Below are 6000 nucleotides of genomic sequence, written 5' to 3'. Positions count from 1 at the left end.
AGTGGTGGCAGGGCCTGTGGCAGAGTCAGGGGTTGAGCGGTGAGCAGTTCCCAGCACACTGAAAAGTTGGCGCCTGTAGCTTCATCCAGCCCCAGAGTCAGTGCCTATACAAGGAGCCGCATATTAACTTCTGAAGAGCCACATGTGGCTCCAGAGCCACAGGTTGTCCACCTCTGTCCTAATAGCACAAAACCAAACACTCTTGCCCCACCCCTTCTCTGAGGGCCCGCCCCTGCTCACTCCATCCCTCCTCCCTCGCTCTCCCCCCACCCTCACTCACTTTCCCAGTTCTGAGGTGTGGGAGGGGACAGGCTCTGGATGGGGTTGGGGCCAGGGATGAGGGGTTTGGGGGGTGTAGGAGAGGGCACTGGGGTGGTGCAGGGGGTTGGAGTGCAGGGGGGTTGAGGGCTTCAGCTGGGGGTACAGGCTCTGGGGTGCAGCCAGGGATCATAGAATCATAGAATATGAGGGTTGGAAGGGACCTCAGGAGGTATCTAGTCCAGCCCCCTGCTCAAGGCAGGATCAACACCAACTAAATCATCCCAGCCAGGGCTTTGCCAAGCCGGGCCTTAAAAACCGCTATGGATGGAGATTCCACGAGCTCCCTAGGTAACCCATTCCAGTGCTTCACCACCCTCCTAGTGAAATAGTGTTTCCTAATATTCAACCTAGACCTCCCACACTGCAACTTGAGACCATTGCTCCTTGTTCTGTCATCTGCCACCACTGAGAACAGTCTAGCTCATGGGTTGGCAACCTTTCAGAAGTGGTGTGCCGAGTCTTCATTTATTCACTCTGATTTAAGGTTTTGTGTGCCAGTAATACATTTTAACATTTTTAGAAGGTGTCTCTCTATAAGTCTATATTATATAACTAAATGATTGTTGTATGTAAAGTAAATAAGGTTTTTAAAATGTTTAAGAAACTTCATATAAAATGAAATTAAAATGCAGAGCCCCCTGGACCGGTGGCCAGGAGCCAGGCAGCGTGAGTGCCATTGAAAATCAGCTTGCGTGCCGCGTTTGGCACGCATGCCATAGGTTGCCTACCCCTGGTCTAGATCCATCCTCTGTAGAACCTCCTTTCAGGTATTTGAAAGCAGCTATCAAATCTCCCCTCATTCTTCTCTTCTGCAGACTAAATAATCCCAGTTCTCTCAGCCTCTCCTCATAAGTCATGTGCTTCAGGCCAGTAATCATTTTTGTTGCCCTAGCTAGACTCTTTCCAATTTTTCCACATCCTTCTTGTAATGTGGGGCCCAAAACTGGACACAGTTCTCCAGATGAGGCCTCACCAATGTCGAATAGAGGGGAATGATCACGTCCCTCTATCTGCTGGCAATGCCCCTACTTATACAGCCCAAAATGTTGTTAGCCTTCTTGGCAACAAGGGCACACTGTTGACTCACATCCAGCTTCTCATCCACTGTAACCCCTAGGTCCTTTTCTGCAGAACTGCTGCCATGCATGGGATTCTTCTGTCCTAAGTGCAGGACTCTGCACTTTTCCTTGTTGAACCTCATCAGGTATCTTTTGGTCCAATCCCCTAATTTGTCTAGGTACCCCTGTATCCTATCCCTACCATCCAGCATATCTACCACTCCTTCCAGTTTAGTGTCATCTGAAAACTTGCCAAAGGTGCAGTCCACGCCATCCTCCAGACCATTAATGAAGATATTCAACAAAACTGGCCCCAGGACCGACCCTTGGGGCACTCTGCTAGATACCAGCTGCCACTGACATGGAGCCATTGATCAGTACCCTTTGAGCCTGATGATCTAGCCAGCTTTCTATCCACTTTATAGTCCATTCATCCAGCCCATAGTTCTTTAACTTGCTGGCAAGAATACTGTGGGAGACCGTATCAAAAGCTCTGCTAAAGTCAAGGAATAACATGTCCACTGCTTTCCCCTCATGCACAGAGCCAGTTATATCAACACTGAAGACAATTAGTTTAGTCAGGCATGACTTGCCCTTGATGAATCCATGCTGACTGTTCCTGATCACTTTCCTCTCCTCTAAGTGCTTCAGGATTGATTCCTTGAGGACCTGCTCCATGATTTTTCCAGGGACTGAGGTGAGGCTGACTGGCCTGTAGTTCCCGAGATCCCCCTTCTTCTCTTTTTTAAAGATGGGTACTACATTAGTCTTTTTCCAGTCATCCAGGACCTCCCTTGATCGCCATGAGTTTTCAATGATAATGACTAATGGCTCTGCAATCACATCCGCCAACCCCTTCAGCACCCTCAGATGCAGTGCATCCGGCCCCATGGACTTGTGCTCATTCAGCTTTTCAAAATAGTCCCAAACCACTTCTTTCTCCACAGAGGGCTGGTCACCTCCTCCCCATACTGTGCTGCCCAGTGCAATAGTCTGGGAGTTGACCTTGTTCGTGAAGACTGAGGCAAAAAAAGCATTGAGTACATTAGCTTTTTACACATTCTCTGTCACTAGTTTGTTTCCCACATTGAGTAAGCAGCCCACACTTTCCCTGACCTTCTTCTTGTTGCTAACATACCTGTAGAAACCCTTCTTGTTACTCTTAACATCCCTTGCTAGCTGCAACTCCAAGTGTGATTTGGCCTTCCTGATTTCACTCCTGCATGCCTGAGCAATATTTTTATCCTCCTTCCTGGTCATTTGTCCAATCTTCCACTTCTTGTAAGCTTCTTTTTTGTGTTTAAGCTCAGCAAGGATTTCACTGTTAAGCCAAGCTGGTTGCCTGCCATATTTACTATTCTTTCTACACATCAGGATGGTTTGTTCCTGCAACCTCAATAAAGATTCCTTAAAATATAGCCAACTCTCCTGGACTCCTTTCCTCCTTTTTGTTATTCTCCAGGGGGAATCTGCCCATCAGTTCCTTGAGAGAGTCAAAGTCTGCTTTTCTTAAGTCCAGGTTCTGTATTCTGCTGCTCTCCTTTCTTCCTTGTGTCAGGATCCTGAACTCAACCATCTCATGGTCACTACCTCCCAGGTTCCCATCCACATTTGCTTCCCCTATTAATTCTTCCCTGTTGGTGAGCAGCTGGTCAAGAAGAGCTCTGCCCCTAGTTGGTTCATCCAGCACTTGCACCAGAAAATTGTCCCCTACACTTTCCAAAAACTTCCTGGATTTTCTGTGTTGCCCTTCCAGCAGATATCGGAGTGATTGAAGTGCCCCATGAGAACCAGGGCCTGTGATCTAGTAACTTCTGTTAGTTGCCTGAAGGAAGCCTTGTTCATCTCATCCCCTTTGTCTGGTGGTCTGTAGCAGACTCCCATCACCCTTGTTGCTCACACTTCTAATACTTAATCCAAAGACTCTTAGGTTTTTCTGCAGTTTCATACTGGAGCTCTGAGCAGCCATACTGCTCTCCTACATATAATGCAATTCCCGCACCTTTTCTGCCCTGCTTGTCCTTCCTAAACAGTTTATATCCATCCATGACAGTGCTCCAGTCATGTGAGTTATCCCGCCAAGTCTCTCTTATTCCAATCACATCATAATTCTTTGACTGTGCCAGGACTTCCAGTTCTCCCTGCTTGTTTCCCAGGCTTCTTGCATTTGTGTATAGGCACTTAAGATAACTCGCTGATTGTCCTGCTTTCCTAGTATGAGGCAAGAGTCCTTCCTTCTTGAGCTCTCCTTCTCATACTTCCTCCCAGTGTCCCACTTCCCCACTTACCTTAGGGCTTCAGTCTCCTTCCCCCGGTGAACCTAGTTTAAAGCCCTCCTCACTAGGTTAGCCAGTCTGTTTGCGAAGATGCTTTTTCCTCTCTTCGTTAGTTGGAGTCCGTGTAGAAAAATCTCTGCTTTAAGCATCTTCACCTAACTTTCATATTACTTTGTATTATACTTCTATTTTCATACAACTTTGTATCAGATCCATATATAGAAAACTTTGTATTGAGACTTGGTATAATGTTAAAAAGATGTCTTTTTGCTAGGAGTAGAATAAAATCTTCCCCCGGCCCCCTTTTAATCTCTCCCTGCTGAATGAACGAGGTGTGAATGAGCACCTCCAGACAGTTGCAAGGGTTGGAGAGGGGATGGAAGCCAGACCCAAAAACAATAAAACTTGTCAAGTGGGCTCACTAAAGAAGAGCAGACATATTGATAGCCTTGGGGTTTAGAAGCGAGCACCTTCTTTTGAAAACATCCTCTTTGAACAGCATTGGGACAGCACCCAGAAGGAAGCAGCACAAAGGACCAATGGATACAGATACAGATTTTGAATCTGGTACCGATTTGCATGAGAGGGAAGCTGCTATAAATGTGAGATGTCTTGCAGAGGACCCCGGGTCTCATCTTGTCAACATGGGAGCATCGATCTGGATCAGCAGAAGCCCAGCTCCACGCCTCCCCCATCTAACTCACCTGGCCAGTGAAGTTAAGGGGAGCAGCTAATTGGTAACAACAACAAGACAGATTGTGCTTGTGTGTGTGTGAGTTCATGAGTGTAATATATATCATATGCAAATGATACAGTGTTGATTGACACATGTATTACCAATAAATGTGGCTCTTTGCCTTATTCCCCCTGAAAAAAGCCTGTGCAGTACTCTAAGTACAACACCTGTTCCATTCTTGGAACACCATCCCATGGTCAAAGAATCCAAAGCCTTCTCTCCAGCACCACCTGCATAGCCATTCGTTGAGCTCCATGATTCGATGGTCTCTACCTGGGCCTTTCCTTCCACAAGGAGGATGGACAACACCACCACTTGCACCCTAAACTCCTTTATCCTTCTTCTCAGAACCAGATATCTACCTCTTCCCTAAGCTTAGTGTCATCTGTGAACTTGCCGAGGATGCAATTAATCCCACCATCCAGATCATTAATAAAGATGTTGTACAAAACCAGCCCCAGGACTGACTCCTGGGGCATTCCGCTTGATACTGGCTGCCAACTATACATCGAGCCATTGATCACTACCCATTGAGCCCAACAATCTAGCCAGCTTTCTGTCCACCTTATAGTCGATTCATCCAATCCATACTTCCTTAACTTGCTGGCAAGAATAACGTGGGAGACCATATCAAAAGCTTTCCCCATATCCACAGAGCCAATTATCTACTCATAGAAGGCAATCAGGTTAGTCAGGCATGACTTGCCCTGGGTGAATCCATGTTGACTGTTCCTGATCACTTTCCTCTCCTCCAAGGGCTTCAAAATGGTTTCCTTGAGGACCTGCTCCATGATTTTGCCTGGGACTGACATGAGGCTGACCGGTCTGTAGTTCCCCAGGTTCTCTTTCTTCCCTTTCTAAAATATGTGCACTATATTTGCCTTTTTCCAGTCATCCCCTGATCACCATGAATTTTCAGTGATAATGGCCAATGGCTTTGCAATCACATCAGCCAAGTCCCTCAGCATCCTTGGATGCATTAGATCTGGACCCACAGACTTGTGCATGCCCAGCTTTTCTGAATAGTCCTTAACCTGTTCTTTCACCACTGAGGGCTGCTCACCTCCTCCCCATCCTGTGTTGCCCAGGACAGGAGTGCGGGAGCTGACCTTGTCTGTGAATGCCGAGGCTAAAAAAGCATGGAGTATTTCAGCTTTTTCCACATCATCTGTCACTAGGTTGCCTTCCCCATTCATGAGGGGTTTGGGGTGAGGGGTTTGGGCTGTGGGTGCAGGCTCCAGGTGGGGCAGGGGGTTGGGATTCAGGGGGATGAGGGCTGTGGGTGTGGGCTCTGGGGCGGGCTGGAGATGAGGAGGTTGGGGTGCAGGAGCGGGATCCGGGCTGGGACAAGGCGTTGGGGTGTGAGGGGGTGAGGGCTTGGCATGGGGTGCAGGCTCTGGGGTTGTGCTGGGGATGAGGGGTTTAGGGTGTAGGAGGTGGCTCTGGGCTGGGGCTGAGGGGTTCAAAGTATGGGAGGAAGGGAGGGCTCTGGCTGGGGGTATGGACTCTGGGGTAGGGCCAGTGATTAGGGGTTTGGGGTGCAGGAGGGGGCTCTTGGGTGGGGCAGGGGTTTGGGGCATGGGGGGAGGGCTCCAGCTGGGGGTGTGGG

Source organism: Gopherus evgoodei, chromosome 2, assembly GCF_007399415.2.
Source record: "Gopherus evgoodei ecotype Sinaloan lineage chromosome 2, rGopEvg1_v1.p, whole genome shotgun sequence".
Taxonomy (NCBI): domain Eukaryota; kingdom Metazoa; phylum Chordata; order Testudines; family Testudinidae; genus Gopherus; species Gopherus evgoodei.
The sequence above is the reverse complement of the archived record's forward strand: the minus strand, read 5'-3'. Positions refer to the sequence as shown.